At 40.2% G+C, this 23703-nt stretch overlaps 1 protein-coding gene across 1 annotated transcript in view; it reads left to right on the top strand.

Moving 5' to 3' along the window:
* Nucleotides 1–495: 495 nt before the first annotated feature.
* Nucleotides 496–23703, top strand: part of IFI16 (interferon gamma inducible protein 16) — a 73151-nt gene continuing 49943 nt past the window's right edge. The window contains exon 1 of the mRNA XM_027095253.1: nt 496–649. The gene's annotated coding sequence lies outside the window, so the exon portion shown is untranslated. The remainder of the gene's footprint in view (nt 650–23703) is intronic.

The following is a 23703-nucleotide window of genomic DNA, read 5'->3' as shown; positions in this document are numbered from 1 at the left end:
AAGAATTTATGAGCTCAGCTGGCAGACGTTTAGACAGGAATGTTCTGAGTAGTGGTTTTCAGAATCACCCTGAAGAACTTGTTCAGACACAGCCTGCTGGTGCCACCCCCAGAGTTTCAGATTTATTTTATCTGGTGTGAGGCCCAAGAATTTGCATTTCTAACAAGTTTCCAGGTGTTGCAGATGTTGCCGGTCCAGGGGCCACACTTTGAGACCCACTACTCCAGATGTGAATCCCTTTGAAATTTGGGAAACAAAATAAAGGAAGACCTCCTTGCTTTCATTTCCCTCTACCTGAAATATCTTTGGCTGAGTTCTCAAATGAATAGAAAAACTGTTCAGACTTGACTGGAAAAGGAAACAGGAAACTAAGAATTTGGTGGGAGGACTCTTAAAATGCTGTAATAATTGTGCCTTTTCTTTTCCAGGGTTTAGCACCCAGGTAACAGCAAGGACTACTCCAGTTTCCAAGTGAAACTAGCCAGGGGCACTGTTTCCTTGTTACCTTTCAAATTCTCTTCTTATCATGTCCCACTGTTAACTAATGAAGAGCTTTACCTGATATATCTTTCTACCCTAAGAAGGCTAATCGTCATTCCTGCAGCATTGACTCAAGGACTAGTTTGCTGTGGAACGAGATTCCAGTGAGGTAAGGCCTGTGGGAATTTTTCTAGAAAAAGCTCTGGGGAACCATTTGCTCGTTGAAAAATTAGAAAGGAACAATAGCTGTGGGTTTCTGTGGTGGGAAAACGGGTGGCACTGACTATATTCCACAAAAGGAAAAGCTGTGTGTAGTCTGATTCTAAATCTTCAGTTGACTGAGGGAATAGAAGTTGGCTTTTATTTCACCACAACTGAGACTTTAACAAAAGGAAATGCATTTGGCTGTGGCAGGAATTAGAATATATTGTGCAGGAGGTTGATCCAGACTGAGTTTAAAAGGAATTCTGATTTTCTAGATGTGTTGGTCTGCAGGTGTCTTATTGACGTGAGTTTATTTTTAGAGGCTTTTGACTTCTGGCTGAAGGAGGGAAAAACTTTAGGGCTGGGGATCAGTTTCTAAGAAAAAGACAAGAACAATGGCGTGACAAAATGCCTATGATGTAATATTAGGCTAAAAACAGCAGAGTACAATACTGTATTATACATTATTCTTGCAATTACAAAAATACCTAGCAGATAAAACTCTTCACAGATTCAGAAGGGCAAGAAGTATAGCTTTTAAACTTTTTTTTATTACACATTTTAATTTCTATTTCTTATAGTATTACATGGCAGAAAGTTTATTTCTGTTCATTTAAGGTTGAACCCCATTTTTCCCACAGTTATGGCTAAATTCCTAGAGTTTGAGGAACCAATTAAATCCATGTGACAACTATTCTTGGAAATTGGTTGAGACATCTTTTAAAATACATAAAATATTACATCTATTAAATACATAATAAATATTTCTAAATGTTCCATCAGATGAAGTTGTTAATTGTGTTATTCAACTCTTCTATATTTTTGCTGAATTGTTTTGGCTGCTTGAATCATAATTGACTGAAAAAAGGCATGCTGTAGTCTCCCACCATCGTGGTGATTTGTCAATTTATTTTTGCAGGTCTTTCAATTTTTGTTTAAATCTACTGAGTCTATTTAATAATGTGTGTACATGTTTAGAATTGTTACATTGCTTTAGTGACTTTAGTCTTTATTCATTGCATAGGAACTCTGTCCTTAATGATGCTATTTGTATTAAAGTCTTCTTTGGCTGATATTAATATCTCTATACTGGCTGTCTTTTGGTTAGTATTTGGCTGAATGTATCTCTTCTCAACTTTTCATTATTTTCATGCTGTAGGTGTGTCTTTTGTAAGTAGCACAGAAGTTGGATTGTGTTGTAATCCAATCCGTCATTCTCTTTTAACTGACAAGTTTAATTTACATGTATTGGGGTAATGGATATGTTTGGATTTGGTGTGATTAGCTTTATTTTCATATTATACTTCTTCTATGTTTGCTTTCTCCTTTTTAAACATCTTTTTTTTTAGGATCAATATTTATATATTTCCCTTGCTTCTTGTTTCATAAGTCCTATGTCATTAATTCTGTGGGGACAAGTCATTTTCTTAGAGTCCAAGTAAATTGCTACCACATGTTTTCTCACTCCTTTTTTAAAATGGAGGTGAAATTTGCATAACATAGAATTAACCATTTTAAAGTGAACAATTCTGCGGCTTTTACAATGTTCATAGTGTTGTGCAAGCACTACTCTATCTAGTTCCAAAGTATAACAAGGTCTCTTTTGCTTTGCTCTATAAGGTGTTTTATTAGGCCTCATGCCAGGTTGTTTTAATTTCCTTGATAAAGAAGAGCTCTATACATCCCCAGCATCTCCCAAAGGAGATGTGGACTGTCTACTCTGCTATTAGAATAATCATCAGTCTAATCTGAGGTGAAAATGCAGATGAATGTGCCCAGTTCTACCTGATCTCGCTGTGGTTGTTGTTACAAGCTAGTATTGTGTGGCTTCTTCTAACTGATATGAGTCTTGTCCTACTGTTTATTTTATTCATTTATGTTTTGCTTTTTTAAAAAATTCAGATATAATTGACATATTTTAGTAGTTTCAGGTGTACTTACTGTTTATTATAGATGCTGAACACTGGATTACAAGAAAACCACAATTCCCAGTAAGAGTTGTTACTAGAGGGCTTCCCTGGTGGTGCAGTGGTTGAGAGTCCGCCTGCCGATGCAGGGGACACGGGTTCGTACCCCGGTCCGGGAAGATCCCACATGCCGCGGAGCGGCTGGGCCCATGAGCCATGGCCGCTGAGCCTGTGCGTCCGGAGCCTGTGCTCCGCAACGGGAGAGGCCACAACAGTGAGAGGCCCGTGTACTGCCAAAAAAAAAAAAAAAAAGAGTTGTTTCTAGAGCTCTACCTGACTCTACCCCACCTACAACATGTTATAGTGAGGATGTATAATTCCCTGGACCACTAATGGAATGTGTTGCCAGGATCCAGCACCTCCACCCTCACCCCAAATTTTCCCTGATGTTTTCTAGATAGTGTAATTCATGAATGTATGTAGAAAGAAGGAGGATGAGAACAGGTGACACTTTGGCTGCTAAAATATCAATATTCATGCCAAGAAGGGTTTGATCTCAGTTCTACTTGGCACAGACTCAATTTCTCTAATCTGGAGGGGCAGCAATTGGGGGAGGGACAAAATGTCTTCACACTTTTTGATTTTGGTTTTGGGTAGTAAAGTATATTAAGGCTTCTGGTTGCACTTATCAAGTCATTACCATCAGCTTCTCACATTCTGGCAATAGGTTGACTGATGGTGTAAGATTTTTCTTTGCAAATCTTCACATCTATCTTTGTCTTCACAGATAATTTGCTGGAAAGTTGGGAATAGCTGCATTGGAAAGTCATCATAGTTTTTTCTCTAAATGACATTTTGAGGTCCATAGGCCCTTGTATACCAAGGGCAGAGCAAGAGGGTCTGAAGGAACATAGAATTTGGGTCTTTTGTGAATAAATGGTGCCCCCCCAATTTGGTGACACTTCAGATTCTGGTTCTGAGAGCTTCCATTGAATAAAATGTTGTAAGATGACTCCTGAAGCAAGTTTTCTGTGGGAGTAGGGCCATGGTCTTGGTCTCAGCCACACTCAGAAATCAGGGAAGAAGCTGAAGGGAAACCCCACTCACTGCCTTGGCCTCTGTCCTGTGAGCTGGTCACTCCCATGGCTTCACAAAGTCACCTGCCCTCCTGGGAGGAAAAACACCTTGGGGTCCTGAAATTCTCTCTTCTTCATAGCTTCTCTAATATGGTTTCCTTTCTTGTTCTCCATGGGGGAATTTAGAGCAGCAGATCTGAATGAATTTCCTGGGTCTGCTTTGAGGTAAGTTGGTAAAGCATTGAGAAGAGCATAACTCACATGACCTGAGTTTAATTTCTGGCTCCATCATATAGAAGCTCAATGATTTTCTTTGCTTCATTTATTTTTTGTTGATGTGATCACTACTTGACACATGTTTTTATTTGTTTCTTCCACTAGAATATAAGCCCCCTTTGGGCATGAGGTTTGTTTGTCTTTTTGAATTGTATCTCCATTGCTTAGCACACAGCCTGGCACATTGTCATTAATATTTATTGCATTAGGATTGTTTCCTTTTTCTTCTTTTGCTATCCTAAGTAACTCTGAACTGAGCATCTTCAAATTTTCATTATGTGTAACTGATGTGGAATCTTCTTTCGAGTTATTTCACAAGATATATCACAAGTGCAATTGTTAAGTCAAAGTTATAACTATTTTTTGACTCAATATGTATTAATAAATTGCTTTCTAGGATGTCCTGCAAGTTATCAGAGTCTCCATAAATATATTTGTAGTTTTTAACTTTACTAATTTAATAGGCATAAAATGGTAGTAATTAATTTCAATTTCTTTGATAAAGTTTCTATACTTCCTGTAATGTACCCTTAATCCATCATAGAGGAGGAGGTAAAGTATTACTTCCTATTAAAGAAAAACTGTGGGTCAACGGTGAAGCCGAATCCAGCCTCTGTATGCTGACACCAAATTAAATCTCGGAGACAGAGTTTTTGGTGAAGTAGAAAAGAATAGCTTTATTGCTTTGCCAGGCAAAGGGGGCCATAGCAGGCTAATGTCCTCAAAACTGTGTGACCCACCCTGGAGGAGGTAGTGGGGAGTTTTATAGCAATTGTTCGAAGAGGACGTGATCAGTTCGTGAACATTCTTCTGATTGGTTGGTGGTGAGGTAAGTGGGAGTCAGCATCATCAACCTTCTGGTTCCAACTGGTCTGGGGTCTACTTGCTTGCCGGCAGCATTCCTTCGTATGTTACCCATTAATTTCTCCCACGTGGTGGGGCTTTCGGTCTGTACAAAACAGCTCAAAGATGTTGCTGTGTGTATCCCTTGATGAGGAGCCAGGACCTTGCCCCAAGGCTGCACTATGGTTTCTCTTGACTGTTTCTCCCTGGTCTGGCCTCCCCTCCCTTCCCTAATTAGCAACTTCTTGAATCTGCCCGTTGGAACTCAGGGAAGGTCATGGAGGCTGAATGAAACCTATTTCCTGTAATCAGAGAATGGGGGACACAAAAAGGCTTTTGTGCCCAGGAGCCCCCCAGGGCTCTTCTCAGTATCAAGGGGAAGAATAAAACAAGTGGGTACTTATTTATGCCATTTTCTCATTTTTCTTTCATGTGTCTCGTCTTTTTCTTGAAGCCTGCATATGAAGAAATTTTGATGATTTTTCTTTTCACCCCTAAATCATGCCTCTCTTCAGGTCCCTAGCCAGTTCTAGAGACTTTAACATTTTCCAAAAAAGAAAAGGGCTAGGGAGGTTTCTAGAGAAGATAGAAGAACCTGACTGAGGACCAGAGGTTTGGAAGTAAAGCAGCTGAGCGTGTTGGTGCGTCTGCAGGGGTGCTGGTGGCAAGCTAGGCTGAAGGGAGCCCGTGGCAGTTCTGCTGGGACACAGGAGTGTAACCAAACACAGTGTTATAGTCCATTCTTTGTACCAACCTTTTCCCCATCTCTTCCATCTCCTGTATTCATTTCTCCAATCTCACATCCACCTTCACGTGGGAGTAAGGGGTGGAGGTGAGGAAATAATCTTGTCCAAAGGTACATATGTGTTTGTAAAGCTCCCTTATCCATGAAAATATTTTATGCTATTAAAGAAAATCTCTTGAAATGGTTTTTTTAAAAGGAAGATAATTTATGTGGCTCGTCTACTCATTTTTAAGTCCAGAGGTGTGATTAACATCTTTGTCAGTATACATTTTTTTGTAAAAATTTAATAGTGCCTGTTAGAAATGGTCAGGACACAATTGGAGAGTTTGGACAACTTTGCTGTTGGTTGGCACAGACCATATTAAAGCAACGATGATCCCACAGCAGAGAAGTTTTTTTGATTTGTATTCAATTGAAAGAAACAGAGACTTGAATGAACAAATGAACAAACAAAAAAAACCACATTGATTTAACAGACATTTAATTCAAAGCCTTATTTTTATGTCTGGTAGTCAACCACCTAGGGCTGGTGTAGCAGCTTTGCAAAGCCATCTGGGACTCAGGATACTTCTTTTTTTCCACTTAGTCACACATAGGGTGTGCTTGTTACCTTATAGCCACAAAATGGCTCTTTCAATTCCATGTTAGTGCCCTATTCGAAGCAGTAGGAGTGGATGGGCAAAGGGCTTGTCTGTGCCGCCCTTCCACTCCTTCACAAGCTTTGCTGTGAGATCCTCCCCACAGCTTTTGCTGAGTTAGCACTGTGTCATGTGGCTCTCCCTATGCATCAGGGAGGCTGGGGAAGGTGGGAGCTGTTTTGTAGTGTTTTTCTCTCTCTTTGCTTGCTTGTAAACTGGACACATTGAGACCACATGGGATAATTTTAGAAAGGAAGAGTGAAGATTTAACACTGAGTAACATTCAGTAACATTGAGCTGCCTCAGAACCTGAACATTTTGCCTTAAGAAATGTGAATTTGTCAGCCATGTGGTATTCATCACTGTGGAGGTTTGAGTGAGAGGTAATCATTGGGTTTAGAATAAACATTAAAAAGCAACAGGAGTTCAGGTGATGAAAATGTTTTGATTATAAACAGCGGAGATGCTTACACATCATTGCGAATGTATTTAGTGCTACTGAATTGTAGACTTACAAACTGTTAAAATTATAAATATTATGTCATATATATTTTATCACAGTAAAAATATGCAACAAGAGTGATAGCCGTTAAACTGGGGGAGAGTTGTAAACCTCTCTGGGTAGGAAGGATGTAGAGGACCTAAAATGTAATAAGATGTGGTTCTTTGTCTGGGGTGGATTAACCGTGGTAGTAGGGGTGAAATACTCTGAGAGAGAGTAAACAAAGATTCCCTCGGCCCATCTGTGGTCCCCTTCTGTCCCTCTTTTAAAGGACTGACTAGTACCATTGCCTTCTTTGATGTCTGCTGTGGCCTATAGGCTCACCCCTCCTGCTCTAAGGAGTCATCTTGCCAAATGTGTCAAGCATATTCTTCCCACTCACATCTGCAGGAAACCTGGCATACAGTCAGTATTGATAGGAAAAGTAGAGGCTTTTGGGGTTGGAATTGCCTGAAGTGTTAAGTTTTTGATGACTGTTTTTCATCTAAATTACAAATTATCTCCCAGTTTCAACCTCAGGGCACACTGCTTTCTCCCCCACCCACCCACCCCTTTTATTATTTATTTATGTTTAACATCTTTATTGGAGTATAATGGCTTTACAATGGTGTGTTAGTTTCTGCTTTATAACCAAGTGAATCAGCTACACCTATACATATATCCCCATATCCCCTCCCTCTTGCGTCTCCCTCTCACCCTCCCTATCCCACCCCTCTAGGTGGTCACAAAGCACCGAGCTGATCTCCCTGTGCTCTGCGGCCGCTTCCCACTAGCTATCTATTTTACATCTGGTAGTGTATATCTTGTGACTTCCCATTTGCTTCAAAGTAAAAGCCAGATGCCAGACAGTGGCTTATCAGTAAGGCCACCAAACATCCAGGTTTGCCTGCTTTAAGATTATTGCCCCAGTGTAATTATTAGTAACACCTCCTTTATCCTTACATGGATTCCAATCTGGACAATAAATTATATGGCCCTTCTACCTGTAAGGCCCTACATGATCTGTCTACCCCTCTCTCAACATACTTCTCTGATCTCACCTTGTATTATCTCCCTGCTTCTTGCTCTGCTGTGATCACTTTGGGCTCCTCAGTGATTCTTTAGCTTTTTTTTTTTTTTTTTTTTTTTGCGATATGCGGGCCTGTCACTGCTGTGGCCTCTCCCGCCGTGGAGCACAGGCTCTGGACGCGCAGGCTCAGCGGCCATGGCTCACGGGCCCAGCTGCCCCACGGCATGCAGGATCCTCCCGGACCGGGGCACGAACCCGTGTCCCCTGCATTGGCAGGCGGACTCTCAACCACTGCGCCACCAGGGAAGTCCCTCAGTGATTCTTGAACTCATGCGTGTGCTACTGCCCTAGAACCTTCACATGAGTTTTCTCTTTCTGGAATGCTCTTCCCCACATATCTGCATAATCAACTCCTTCAGGTCTTTGCTTAAATTTTACCTTCTCAAGGAGACATAGACTGCCCACCCAATTTAAAATTGCCATCACTCACTTCGCCTGCATCCCTGACCCCCTTTATTCTGTCCTGGCATTTCTTGTACTTATAAGTATACTATCTCACTTACATATATTTGATATTTATACTGTCTCACTTACATATCCATTATGTTTCTTGCTCCTCTCCCCAGCTAGAATATGAACTTCTCCAGGGCAGGGACCTTGTCTTTTTTGTTCTACCATGTAGTAAAAGAGCCCAGAATGCCTCACACATAATAGACACTCCATATATGTTTGTTGAATGAGAGAAACAATAAGTGAAAATTTACATGATCTGTGGCCCATGTCCTCAAAACCTTGCAGGGTGATTGGCTAGCTAAAAAGAGCCATGGTGTTAATAGCTGATGGTTTTACAACTCATTCGTTTATTCCTAAACTAGATATTTTTCATTTTTATTTCCCAAAGTAGTATTGGAACTTTGTGTGGCATAGGATTTGACCATCTTATTACAAATCAGTTTAGGGGCAATTTGGAAGACAGGTAGGTCTTCAGGACCCTTAGAAATAATCCCACAGAAGCAACTATCTGTTTTATCTAAGAGAGAGGCTAATCCTGCAGTAATGATTCTAAAAGTAAAAAGGAATTGACATTGGCACAATACTCTGTACTCTATAGAGCTCTCTCAATCTTACTATCTTATTTAATTCCAGACCAGTCTTGGGCTTCTCCATTCATTGACTTTGTTTGACCCTCTTCTTATTCCCCCTTGAGGGTTTAATTAAGTTCAACCATACTCTGTCAACTGTTCCAGTTTCAGTGAAATCTTTTGTTATTATAACAAGAAATTATTCTCTCAAATTGAAAACAAAAACAAAACCCATACCCCAAACCACTCTCCTTTTTTTGCCAGAGGGGAAACGCTCCTGTCACTGCAGTAGTTTCTTTCCATCTTCTCCTCATGAGCCTTTCAGATCTTCTGACATTCAGCCCATAATGTTCATCTTCGTATTCAACATTGACATTCAAATGCCCTGAATGACGCAGATACTATATCCTACTTGGGGAAAGGTGAGAAACTTCATGAAACAAAAAGAACATGTAGGTTTTTTCTGTTAGCCCTGCTTAATATATAAGAAACTTCAGGATGAGGTAGGGCTATCTGTTACCAACTGTGGGAGGAAATACTAGCTAGAATAGATTTCATGTCAAATCCCCACTGCTTAATTGGGTTCCAGAATAGCTCCTTCGCATCCTCTTGGTGTTGGTGTGGGCGAATTTGGGAGAGGGAGATGATTGGTAAGGAATTGAAAGCTACACCTAGAATTTCTTTTCATGTTTTAGATCTGATTTTCAGGGAAGGCATTCTTGCCTATTTGCAGCCAAGAGAAGAAAAATATCTGTACGGCAACCGAAAGAGGATGGTTTAGGAGCGAGTTCATCTTCTCTCGCATTTCAATCAGTGGTAGACACTAACTCAGGACTCTAGAAAATGATTGGTCCAGCCATCTTACTCATCTATGCCCGTCCCAGAACCACGAAGTTATGAATCGAGGACTAAGCAAACCTACCTCGTCTTATCTTCTCCAATTCTAAACTTGGTAAGGTAGAGAGATGACTCTCTCTCCAGATTGACCCAGCAAGCTTTGCTGCAGTGACTGACAGTCTCTCTGAGATGAACACTAAGCTGATGATTATCATAAGCCCAGCACAGTAGACAGGGAAAATAAGACATGGTAAAACTGTGAGCATATGTGATATCATCCAGCTAACATATGATGAAAGCGAGTATACTCCCTGTGCTACATGTGGATGAGACAGCCTACAACAGCTGGAATACACTTTGGCCTGCGGGGAGAGTAGGTCTGGAAACCAAGTGGAGCTAGATCCAATGACAGTGATCTCATCCATGGGCAGTGCCCTTTAGATTTTATGAAGATTTTCAGTTCAGTTATCTCACTTGAGCATAGGTCATAGAGCAGTTGTTAACAGCCTGGTGTTACACATAGGACTCAGATTCAGACCGGTTAGGGAGCTCATGCAGGGCCACAGAGCCAAGAACCAGGTCATTAGCTTCGGCCCCCTCTTCACTAAGCATGCTGCCTCCTCTATGGCTAGAAGGTATGAAGAAGGATGCATGTCTCCTGATTCATTGTTGTAGAGGAACATTCTGGACTGATCTAGAGCTGAGGCATAAACACAAGCTTAGCTTCAGGAAGGGTCTTATAGTCACATTTCTGCTTATCCCTGCTTTCCCCTTTTGTAATAGGAGCATGCAGGATTTTATCAAGTTATCTGTAGCCTGAGTGTCACTCTCCTTCCTAATTCACATATTCCTTCTTTCCTTCCTCCCTATTTCCCTTTTCTTCTTCTCTCCCTAAAACATTCATTAAGCATATTCTATGTATTAGGCACTACCTAATACATAAAGATCAGGAAAACAAAGATGAATAAAATATTGTTCTTTGTTTCAAGGAATATGTGGTTTATAATGGGAAACAGATTAAAAAACAAATTTCAGTAGAGACAAACAGTGGTGGCCCAGAGGTGAGAATGTTTTATGGGGGGAAGATGTGGGAAGGTTTGGAAAGGCTTCATGAACATGGAGGGTCAAATGAGTGGGGTCTGGAGGGGTGAGTTGGAGTATCTCAGACATTATAAGGTAGAGAAAGGACAGTCCATGTTTCTGTAAAGAGTTTACCTACAGTGATGCATTCTGACTTTTACTAGGTTTTATCTACCAATTCACTTTTTATGTATTGTGGACGTGTCCTAAGGGTTCATAATTTGATGGCAGAGTGTGGGTCCCTGGTTGAAGCATAGGCAATTTCCACGGTAGAAGCCAAAATAAATGGCTAAGACTGGGAGTAAGCATTACACTCTGCTCTTGTTTTATATCCCCAAAGAAGGAAATTATTAAGTCCAATGTGTAAATGTAAACACTGGTGGGGGTATCACTTGAAGCCAGTGTACTCCTTGACATTTCTTAAATCAGTCTCCCTTAGTTCAACCTAACCTTGTTTCTAAGGTTGTGCTTACCTGTTGCCAGGTTAGAATTCTACTTTAGGCACACAAGGGTAAGATTAAGTGATCCTTTGGCTTTTCTAAGGAACATGGGAGGAGCCCAGAGCTGTAGGAAGTCCTTTACTAAGGCAAGTCAGTGTAGGACATGCCAGTGAGGACCTAGCGCACCAGGAAGATGTGGTTGTGTCCCTGCTGTTGATTCAAGCAGATGATATGAAAAAAGAAAAGTCGTTAATATAATCAGACACAGAGTGATATGGTAGGTCTATGGGAGAAAAAACCAAAACGAAACAGGTCTATGAAAACCTTGTGGAACATGGTTGTGAGCTGTACATTATAGAGGTGAGTCAGAGTTTCGGATCCTAGGTATTTCACCTACATCAGCTTTCACCTCTGTTTCATTGTATCCATCTAGTCCTATCGCCACTCCTATAGGAACTTTTTTTCTCTGAATAATAAAATTTGCACTTTGTCTTCTGACCACACCTTCATGTCTCTCTATCCTTCCAGTTCTATCACCCAGTTGTCCCTGCCCTTTGTCTCCTTCTGCTTCATCTGGATCTCCAGTTTTGGACCTATTTTCTCAGTGCCTATTAGCCCCACCTGTCTTCACTGATTTTTCTATGAAACTTGAATTGCATGGCCCAGAACTTCAATAACTCTTCCCCTTATCCTTAATTCTATTGTTCAACCATCCTCTGCTGCAAGATCCTAACTGTCTGCCTTTTATGAACCTACTTTGGGGTTACTGAGCACTGGTGAAAAAAAAATCACATAACATGAAGCTTGTGTCATTATATCTATTTTTAATTAATTTTTATTGGAGTATAATTGCTTAACAATGTTGTGTTAGTTTCTACTGTACAGCAAAATGAATCAGCCATACATATACATATATCCCCTCCCTTTTGGACTTCCTTTCCATTCAGGTCACCACAGAGCATTGAGTAGAGTTCCCTGTGCTATACAGTATGTTCTCATTAGTTATCTATTTTATACGTAGTATCAATAGTATATATTTAAGATTCCCAAACTCAGCTGGGTTTTCACTTCTCAGCAAACTGAAGTAGCCTCTCCCCATTATGCCATTGTTTTCCTCCATAGCGTGTGTCACAAACAGAAATTATTTGGGGAGTGTATTTGTTTCTTGCTTGTCTTCCTCCACTGAGGCTCTGTGAAAAAGAACCTTTGTTTATATTATATGCTCCTCTACTCCCAGTGCCTGGTGCATGACAGATGCTTGTTAAACAAATGAGCTAAGCCTCAGCTTGGCTGTCACTATCTCTAGGAATTGTTCCAGAATCCCTGTCTCCTATCAAGTCTGAGTTAGGAATTTTTCCCTTAGCATCCTGTTTCTCTGTCATAGCATTTTCTGTGCCATATTCCCATTGCCTATTTACTTACCTTTATCTTTCTCTGCATCAGCACCCTCCAGTAGGACTTTTCACAAGGCTGGAAATATTCTATATCCGTGCTGTCCAATGCAGTAGCTACTAGGCATACGTGACTATTGAACATTTAAAAAGTAGCTAGGGGCTTCCCTGGCAGTCCAGTGGTTACGACTCTGTGCTTTCCTTAACTGCTGAGGGCCTGAGTTCAATCCCTGGTCAGGGAACTAAGATCCCACAAACCATGCAGCATGGCCAAAAAAAAAAAAAAAAAAAAAAATGTGGCTAGTGTGACTGAGGAAATACACTTTTTCTTTTATTTGATTTTAATTAATTTTAAATTTAAATAGCCACACATTGTTCATGGTAACCATGTTGGAGAGCACATGCAACTCTAAATTTTAAGCTCTGTGAGGTGAGGGACTGTATCTGTCTGGTTTTCTGTTGTATTTTTCAGGGCCAGCACAGGGCCTGGCATATGACAGGTATCCAATAAAAAGGGCATATAATCCACAGATTTTGTGTCGCTTAGAGGTTGATGCCTTCTATGGTGAGAGGGAGGTGGAATGTGAGAAAATTCTGTTTCAAAATGGGTTGAATATTTGTGCTGATGATTTTAAGAGATTAAGTTCTTATTATTTTGTGTGTGAAAGGTCTTCAAATGTAAGCTAGCAATAGTGGCTAGGCTTCAGGTAGCTGAATTTTGATAGAAATGCTTCTCCTGTCTCAGCTCTCGACTATGTCATAGAAATTTTTAAAAATGTATTTTCATAAATTGTCTGAAGATCTACAAAATCAGGAAGATGAAGGGGACCCCTCCTGGGAATGAAAGACTCCCTCGGGATGAAGTGAGTATTTCTTTTATGAGTGGTTGTAGCGCCTGCGATTCTTGAGTTAAGGAATTGCTTTGCCAGTTTAGTGATGTGAGCTAACACTTAGTTTGTGCCACATAACAAGCACTAATCTAAGTGTTTTCTATGCATTGATTTATGGGATTCTCCAGTACTACTATTATCTCCACTTTAGAGATAAGAAAATTAAAACATAGGATTAATGACTTGCCCAGTGTCACTCAGTTCATTGGGGAAAGGAGGATTTGAACCCAGGCACTCTGGTTCAAAATCCACTTTCACTTGTGTTGCCTCTTGTATAATCACTTGTGTCTCTCTATACTTCTCATAACTCTAAACAGGTTTGCTATGGCTGTGAAATTTGTGTGTGCATGTGTGGTGAGTGTTTCCTGAAGAAGGTAGTTCTGTGTTGCGGCCTGGGACGCGAGGGGACCAGAATGCACAAGGCCTGGGGTGATGTAACCATGGGCCAGTGGAAAAGAATTCACCTTGGGATTAGAAGCCACTGTGTTCTCACTTATGGAGTTTTGGGAAATGTTACTCACCTCATTTGGTTATTAAAATTACATGTACTATGTATTTGAAAGGGCTTTATAAAGTGTAAAAGGCTCCATCAGGGTGGGTACCTAAGAATATAAAACATTGGCACAGTGACCTTTAAGGAATGCCAGATCTCAGAGATAACACAGCTACAGTGGTTTGCCTAAGATTTGGGGAGAATTCTCACTTTTCTCTATCCTGCAGTTCAAGGGTTCATCCTCTTGGAGGGTGAAAGAGAGGCCTGAGGGCTTTCTTGCAATTTCGGATTTTCTGTGACTTAGAGTTGCTTCAATCCCAGAACAACCTAATGTCTTGGAAATCACCCAGATCACAAGCAGGAAAGGGATTAAAGGATGAAGGGAAGTGGTGGTGGTGGTGGTGGTGGTGGTGGTGGTGGTGTGTGTGTGTGTGTATGACTAAAGGCCAATGCAGTCCCCTTGTAGCCCCTCCAGGAGACAAAATCTTCAAGCAGCCCATTTATATATACCTCTGCTCTCATGGCTGGTAACACCTACAAAGAGTTACATGCATTCTTGGCTGGTTCCAGCTCCAACGCTTCAGTGAGTAGCACTCTGTCACCATGGTCTGTCTGCCTGAGAGTACCACTTGCAGTTCTGGTTGTGATCATACTTCAAGGAGGCACTAGTAGGCCATAGAAGTCAGAAAAAGTTTAGAGAGGTTGCCTTAGGAAGCCATAGTTTTAAAATGTCTCTTAGAGCTGGAAAAGGAGACTGTGGGTAAGTAGCATCAAAAGCCATTAAAATTTTTTGAAATAAAAATAAATGGCAGTTTATTTATTAGATTCTAGATTATTATTTCCCTGATATACATGGCACAACTGACACTGATTAAGCTCATACCATGAATTAGCCGTTGCAATAGGTCATACTGACATATTATCCTATTTCTCTTCACAGCATCCCTGCAAGGGGGACATTATATCTTTGGCAGATAGGACTCAGAGAGGCTAAGTAACATGCCCAAGGTCATTGGCTACTGAATGAGAGAAAGATGTGAAAAAATTTTAAAGTTCCTGCCCTTTCCACTACACCAAGTTGCCTCTCTTAAATCTCAAATGAGAAGGTGTGGGTGGGCACTAAAGTTAAAAACTAGTTAAAGGAGGACCTTTTCAGCGAGTAGTAACACTGTGGATGGGTATCATCACAGTTGTACATTAGTTTCAAAAGAAAGCTTATGTTGTATCAGGAACCAGCCCTCTTTCCTTTGGTAGAAGAGCCTTCTTAGAGCCCAGACCTACTCTACCAAGACACTTTACAATCTGGTTTATTGTAATGGGGGAGATTTTATAAAAGTGGGCTGCTAGTCCAATTCCATATGCTCTGCAAATTCTTCTCAATTTAGTCCCCTCCTATCATCATAATAGCTTTGACTTGAAAATGAACACCTATGGTCATCATTATAAAGTACAAATTGAAGCTGTAATGTTTTCCTTTTCAGTGTTCCTACCTCCTTCATAGGGAATTCTTGGTAGTATACAATGTACGATATGCCAATTAAGTTATTTAAATTTTAAATGCTTGTAGCCATTATAGATTTCCAGGCATTCATTATGATATTTTAAGTGTAGCTCTTTCCACTTCAAAGCAAGCGTGGTACCTTAAAGATCTCAAGTTACATACACTTTCGATATTAGACAGAGTAAACTAGGTACCTTTCAACATAGGCTGTAAAGGAGGAAGACAAAGAAAGGTGCAGAATATAGTAGAGAGTATTCTAGAGAACTTAGCTGGGAAAATAGAGATCACCAAGGAAGCTGTCATGTAAACAAAGAAGCCCTGTAGGCTGCGATGGCAGACTCTGGACGTGGGTGCTTCGTCCCTCTCTCTTCCCAAGCTCTTGGCACAGACAGAGTTCACTGCTCAGCTGCATTCTTAGAAAGTGTCTCAAAACAGAGCTCACGCAACCGCCACCAACTGATCGGAGTTGACATTCTCCATCCAACCTCTTTGTTTTTTCCTGCCTTGAGGGAAGGATTAAATTATTTTATAAATCCCTTAGGATACAGAGGAAAAGAGAGAGGGCAGATTCAGAGTTTTCTGCTCTCTGATATAGATTGACTAAATGATGGTTGATTATAAAACATGTATAACAAAATACTACTCTTTCTATTTTTTTATTAGCTCATAGCCAGCAAGGAAATTGATCTGAAAGGATTTTCCCAGAAGTGTCAGGAGTGCTTGCCTCTATGGGGTTATGAGTATTGTTTTTCTTGTCTACTATTGTTTGGCTATATTTTCTGATTTTCAGTAATGATTTAAATTGTTCTGTCACAGCAACAAAAAGAAAAAAAACCCGAGCTTAATGAAAGAAATAGTAAAATATATATTTTTTGATAGTCAGGTTGTTTTACCTTTTTTGCTAGCACAAGCAGGCTAGAACGAGAATAACACTGAAAATACATTAGACACACAAAATGAAAAGGTAGAACAAAATCCTCAATTTTGGAAAAGTTATTTTAAAAATGTAAACCATCATAAATAATTGTAAAAGAGTTTCATGGTATGCCAAGTTACCCATACTAAAAAAAGAAAAAAAAAACCTCACTGAGAATATTTGATGTCTTAAAATTGTTAAGTACTGCATAGATATACAAAATAATATTTATAAGCACATGTTTAAGATGCAGACGTATAAAAGCACAACAAATACCTGTGTACCCACCACCCAATTAATTTATGAAATAGAATATGATCATTAGCTCCAAAGCCCCATGTGCCTCTCCAGTCCCATTCACTTCCCACTCCCCTAAAGTAACTACTTTTCTGAATTTGGAGGTTTTATCCCTTTGCTTTTCTTTTAAGTTTTGTATCAGTAAACAATATATTGTTTAATTTGTACATTTTATACCTTAAATACATGAAATCATATTATGTATATTCTGCAACTTGCTAAGATTCATTCACGTTGTTGTTTTAACTGTAGTTCACTTTTGCAGTCGTGTAATTTTCCACTACATGAATATACCACAATTTATTTGTCCATTTTATTGTTGGTCACTTTATTATTTTTTAAAATAAATTTACTTATTTATTTTTGGCTGCATTGGGTCTTCGTTGCTGCACGCGGACTTACTCTCGTTGCAGTGAGCAGGGGCTACTCTTCATTGTGGTACACGGACTTCTCATTGCAGTGGCTTCTCTTGTTGCAGAACACGGGCTCTAGGCACATGGGCTTCAGTAGTTGTGGCACATGGGCTCAGTAGTTGTGGCTCGCGGGCTCTAGAGCACAGGCTCAGTAGCTGTGGCGCATGGGCTTAGTTGCTCCACGGCATGTGGGATCTTCCTGGACCAGGGCTCGAACCTGTGTCCCCTGAATTGGCAGGCGGATTCTTAGCCACTGAGCCACCAGGGAAGCCCCTGGTTGGTCACTTTTTATTTCTTTATTTCTTTTTGCTTTAACAAACAGGGCTGCTAAGAAGTTTTTCTAGCATGGGGACTGCTGTATCATAGGATATGTGTATCTTCAAAATTACTTGATAATGCCACATTATGATCCAAACAATTTATACTTCCTTATACTTCTGCAGTGGATAAGACTACTTTCCGGGGGACTTTCCTGGCGGCCCAGTGGTTAAGACTCATGCTTCCAATGAAGGGGGCATGGGTTTGATCCCTGGTCGGGGGCTAAGAGCCCACATGCTGCGCAGCATGGCAAAAAAATTTTAAAAAAATTAAAAATTAATAAAAGACTAATTTCCATTTATCCATGTCCTCACCAATGTTTGGTTTGTCAAATTTTAATACTTGTTTTTCTGGTGATGGTTAAGTGGCATCTCACTGTGGTTTAAATTTTCATTTCCCTGGTTACCATTGATGAGTTTAAGCGCCTTTTCACATATTAGTTTGCCAGTTGTGTTTCTTCACATGTAAAGTGCTGCTCTAATCTTCTGCTCATGTATCTATTGGGTTGTTTGTCTTTTTCTTATAGATTTATGGGACTTCTCTCTATATTCTGGATACTAAACCTCTGTCAGTTGTATGGACCTTCACATATCTTCTCCAAATTTTTAGATTGTTTTTCCACTTTCTCTGATGTTTTCGTCAACAGAAGGTCCCAATTTTAATACAATTTATCTGATCAACTTTTCCTTCATGATTTTCATTCTGTACCCTTTACAACTCCTCTGTCATGAATTTATTGTTATATGTGCTCTTCTAAAAGTGTTATGGTATTTTCTTTCTCAGTTAAGTTTTCGATCCACTTGACGCTGATTTATGTGTAATGTTTTTTCATTTCATATGGAACTATGAGAATGACTATTAATATAGTTCTTTCCTATCAATTATACATTTGATGTTTTCTTTCTATATTCCAAAACTTAACTTTATGAAAGTTGACTTTGCAAATTTAGTGTGCATATTTTTCTGGTCCTTTTAGGCTATTTGAGATATCTATTGTGTTTACCAATACATATAAGCTTTCCCTTGAATCTTTGTGTTTTCAGCAAATCTGGTGCCTGCTTCTGAGTGAATGATGAAAAAGCTCCATCGGAACAGAATCCTGTGGCATGCCTCTCCAGATTGTTCTTCCAAGCTGAATTCTATTCACAAATCAAAACTCTAGGGCTTCCCTGGTGGCGCAGTGGTTGAGAGTCCGCCTGCCGATGCAGGGGACACGGGTTCGTGCCCCGGTCCGGGAAGATCCCACATGCTGCGGAGCGGCTGGGCCCATGAGCCATGGCCGCTGGGCCTGCGCGTCCGGAGCCTGTGCTCCGCAACGGGAGAGGCTACAACAGTGAGGGGCCCGCGTACCGCAAAAAAAAAAAAAAAACAAAAAAACAAACTCTAGAGATGTACCTTTTAGAGCAGCTACAAATCCACTAATCAATATCATCAACTTATTTTTTCTAGGAAATCTGTAGCAAATATTAAATGCATTCCCCAACTCCCCCCCACCGCCACTGCATAATCTAATGTGTCTGGCTACATCCCTCCACTGACCCTCAGGAAATTCAGATGCCTTTTAATATTGTATAGCCAGGGAGGTAAATCGAAATAATATGCTAGACCTTGTAGAATTATATATGCCATCACTAATGCTCCCTTCCATTTGTAAATGTCATGGAGCTGTGTGTGTGGATGTGTGTGTGTGTGTCTGTGTGTGTGTGTGTGTGTGTGTGTGTGAGTGTGTGTTAATGTCTTTCCAGTAATTTATTTATGCAGAAGCAGATTGGTATTTGCTTAAAATTTTAGGCTCTAGAGAATAATTACCTGGGATCAAATTCTTACCCTCTACTTATACCTTTGTAACGTCAGGCAAGGAACCTATCCTCTTCACACTCTAGTGTCTCACTCTGAGCACAGACACTGTGATTGATCCTATCCTTAGGTTGTGGTTGGGCCTGGAGAATACAGGGACATGAGGATACACTCTCCCCCTCTCAGCTGCCTGCATGGGGCAGTGTCCCCACCCCTCCTCCAGCTTCACTATGTTTTACCCCTCCCCCAGAAGATTAGAGCTTCGCACTGCTTCAGTCTGATAACGTAAGGTGGGCAGAGAATGGGAGCCAGTCTCTAATCTGTATAATTGTGGGGCATGTTTGGTGGGGTTTAACTTATGCTCTGCCTAATTAGGGCTAAAACTGTTATATGCCATCACAAACTCCAGCTGAACACATATTCATGAAATTTGGGACTTATCGTATATATTATGTGGTAACTTACTGTTTTCAGATAACGCAACATGGTGAACCATTTCCTGCGTCATATTCTTCAATACCATTCTTACTTTTGTTCAGAAAATATTTTCGTATTTTACTGTTAAAATTGCATTAGGATGAATAGCCATTTCTTTAAATCTGAGATCACATTTTTATTTCTTAAGGTAAATACCAGGAGGTGGATTGCTAGATGATAATTATTTGCTCTCTTTTGTGAAGAATCTTTAATTCACTGTAAGATCCAGACTGACCTAAGGATTTCACTTTTTAGTCATTTCCTTCCTTAATTTGAATGAAAGAAATAGAGCTATTTTTAGGGTATGTGTCTGTGGACAAATCACCCTCATTGCTTCCTCTTACATTGCATAACTTCAGGGATGCCATTCGTTTTTTATTCTATGTGTCCTTGAAGCCCCTCCATGACAGAACACTTCTAGAGGTGACACCAGTTTAAATGGTCACCTCTTAAAGAGGACCTTTTCAACGGAGAGGGATAAAGCCAGTTTCACTTTGGCAATTACTGGCATTTGATGCACATACAAACACACACACTGATATACACACACTTGCTTATCATTTATTGGTGCCTCTCTTATACTTCAGCCTCCTAAGTTATTTTCCAAATAAAGGGGCATCCGGAGAGGAAAACCTTAAACTGTCTGCTTTGGTTCGTGCCATCCAGATTGCTCCCAAAACAGAGATAATGAGGATATATGTAATGATTGTGTTTTGTTTTGTTTTTTCCATCTAAGATTGTGTCTTTATTGTTGTTCTTTCTTTTTTTTTAACATCTTTATTGAAGTATAATTGCTTTACAATGGTGTGTTAGTTTCTGCTGTATAATAAAGTGAATCAGCTATACATATACATATATCCCCATATCTCCTCCCTCTTGCATCTCCCTCCCACCCTCCCTATCCCACCCCTCTAAGTGGTCACAAAGCACCGAGCTGATCTCCCTGTGCTATGCCACTGCTTCCCACTAGCTATCTATTTTACATTTGGTAGTGTATATATGTCCTTGCCACTCTCTCAGTTCGTCCCAGCTTATCCGTCCCCCTCCCCATGTCCCCTCAAGTCCATTCTCTACATCTGCGTCTTTATTCCTGTCCTGCCCCTAGGTTCTTCAGAACCTTTTTTTTTAGATTCCTATATATGTGTTAGCATACGGTATTTGTTTTTCTCTTTCTGACCTACTTCAGTCTGTATGATAGACTCTAGGTCCATCCACCTCACTACAAATAACTCAATTTTGTTTCTTTTTATGACTGAGTAATATTCCATTGTATATACATGCCACATCTTCTTTATCCATTCATCTGTCGATGGACACTTAGGTTGCTTCCATGACCTGGCTATTGTAAACAGAGCTGCAATGAACATTGTGGTACATGACTGTTTTTGAATTAGGTTTTCTCAGGGTATATGCCCAGTAGTGGGATTGCTGGGTCGTATGGTAGTTCTAGTTTTAGCTTTTTAAGGAACCTCCACACTGGGCTCCATAGTGGCTGTATCAATTTACATTCCCACCAACAAGAGGGTTCCCTTTTCTCCACACCCTCTCCAGTATTTATTGTTTGTAGATTTTTTGATGATGGCCATTCTGACTGGTGGGAGGTGATACCTCACTGTAGTTTTGATTTGCATTTCTCTAATGATTAGTGATGTAACGATTGTGTTTTATAAGTATATAATTTTATTCATGGTGTCTACCCTCAGGCATATAGGACGGTCTTGTAACTTGTGAATCTTTAAGGCTCACAGGAGTTCTTCCTCTTCTTCCTTGATGGGAATAATGAAAAGGGACCCAGCCTATAATACAAAAAAGGGAAGACAGAACCTGCCAAGTCATACCATGACAAAAGTGTCACTGTGGACGGATTCTGCCCTGGTTTTTTCAGGGGTCATAACAACATGTGATATTAATTTGATTGAAGAAAAACTTTTCTGTCCTCTACACCTGTGAGATCAAGAATGTCTGAATATAGAAACTTTAACCTCTATCCCATCATTCTTTTCTCTAGCTCTGCTATTTAAGTTACTTTATCTTGTATTAATTATTTTGTACTGTCTTCCTAAGTTCAACATTTCCTTAGGACCACGCAAACTAAGTTTTATAAGTTTAACATTGGGATTGAGTTTTCTCATGTAACAGTCATTCATCTTTCCTGATGACAGTCTATACCTTTATTCCCATGTCTCCATTCAAATAAGAAACTAAAAGGGAAAGAAGGTCAATAGGAAGTTACTGGATAAGAGGGATTCCAGGAGGGATTTGAGCTTGAGTCTTTGAGAATGAGACACTTCATGCTAATGTGGATAATTAGAGTGAGTTTCTTCCTAGTGAAAAATTTTAGCATCAACTTAAAAGAGAACTTTACCCCAAAGAGGAATCAACAATTACTGTCCCAAGGTTTCCTAGAGTTGAACCATGCCTTGCATATGTTTGATGCTGATACTGATGGAAAAGACCTGTATCCCTAATCACCATATCAAAACAGTAGATGAACAGCTCAAGGTCAAAACGAAAACAAACAAATAACCTTCAAACACAACCTTGTAGGAAAGATTGTAAGAGTTTTCACTATGAAGTTTTAAGGTGAAGTTTTAAGGTAAAGTTTTGGACTTGGTCTGAAGTGACCATAGAAAACATTTAATTACATCCTTTTATTTAGAGATTAAAAAACTGAAGGACAAGGAATTTAAGTGGCATGATGGCGATTACAAAGTTATGAAATGTGAAGTGGTCACATACTCTAGCAGCATATGAGGACTGATTGATTGATCCCCAATTCATATATGACTTTTACCTTCTGGTATGTTTCTGAACTTTACATCCATGTGCTTTTCTGTTATATATCTTTACCCTGCACTCCTGCACCTTATTTAAAGTGACAGTATTTGTGAGTATGATTCAAGTTAAGAGTTGAGTATTATCTTAGGTTGGTTGTCTGAGAAACAGACTCCAAGATTTGCCTGTGGGAGGCTTATTAGAGGATGCTCTTGGAAACACTTGAAAGGAGAGGGAAGCAGCTTGGGCAGAGGAAGAAGTTGAACCGCGGTGCAATTGTAACGGGGATGCAGCCAATCCCTCTGTTACTTTAGAGTTGGGATGGCTTCTAGTGGTCTCTCACTGAGGCAGGAGGGCTGGAACTTTGAACCTGTCCATACGAGAGTGTAACCTTAGGCAAGGCAGCTTCCTTCAGCCTTGAGCAATCCCAGGAGACAAACTCAGCTGTCAGCAGCCAATACTCCTGGAGGAATAAATGCTTTCCTTGTGGGGTTTGGGGATCTGGGTGGTGTTTTCCAGCCTCCAGTTCTGTTATTGTGATATTGTGATTCTGGCACCCAGGAAAATGCCCCTGAGTAGTCTTTTTTGGTCCAGGCTGGCACATAATTTAAAGAACTAAGCAGAGGGCCTTGTGTTTTGTTTTGCATTCAGCTACGCTGAGAGTAAAAGAATAGAACTAGGAAAAGAACTTCTTAAGGAAGAGCCAGATAACAAGACTCAGTAAGGATGCCTGCATGTAGTGGAGCTGTACAAACAACCCCAAATTGCTACATCTTTAAGCAAGACATATGCTATATATTTACCTCCTGTTGAGCCACGTGGTTTTTATCCTGCTGGTCACTGAGCTGTACTTCTTCATATTGCCACGAAGGGGCAGTGTTTTATAATCTTTAAGAGCTTTGGCTCTGGCTTCACAAGGCTGAAGTTCAAACCCTATTACTGCTACTCATTAGTTGTATGATTTGGGGCCGGTCACAAAACACCTCTAAGCCTCTATTTTCTCATCTATAAAGTGGGGGTAATAGTCATGCTTACTTTGCACAGTTAGGATTATTAATTTAAACAATACTTGTATGTACCCAGGTCGGTCAGTGGCTCAGAGATAGCCCATCACCCAGGCCAGGAGTTTCTATGAAAACCTTGTCCTTCTCATATGTATGACAATCCTTAGCCAGGATACTGTGTTATGTTTCAAGAAAAGGCAAAGGAAGGAAGATGTAGTGAGTTGGATGATGGACTAAGATCAAGTGTGAGAATGGAGATAAGCTTAAAAATAGCTACTTTTAACCAACAATACGTCGGGGAAAAAAGCTGCG

The sequence above is a fragment of the Aethalodelphis obliquidens genome, unplaced genomic scaffold (assembly GCF_003676395.1).
Source record: "Aethalodelphis obliquidens isolate GAN/ISIS:26980383/991018 unplaced genomic scaffold, ASM367639v1 scaffold90, whole genome shotgun sequence".
Classification (NCBI taxonomy): Eukaryota; Metazoa; Chordata; class Mammalia; order Artiodactyla; family Delphinidae; genus Aethalodelphis; species Aethalodelphis obliquidens.
Note: the sequence above shows the minus strand (reverse complement) of the source record. Positions and strands in the feature narration are given on the sequence as shown.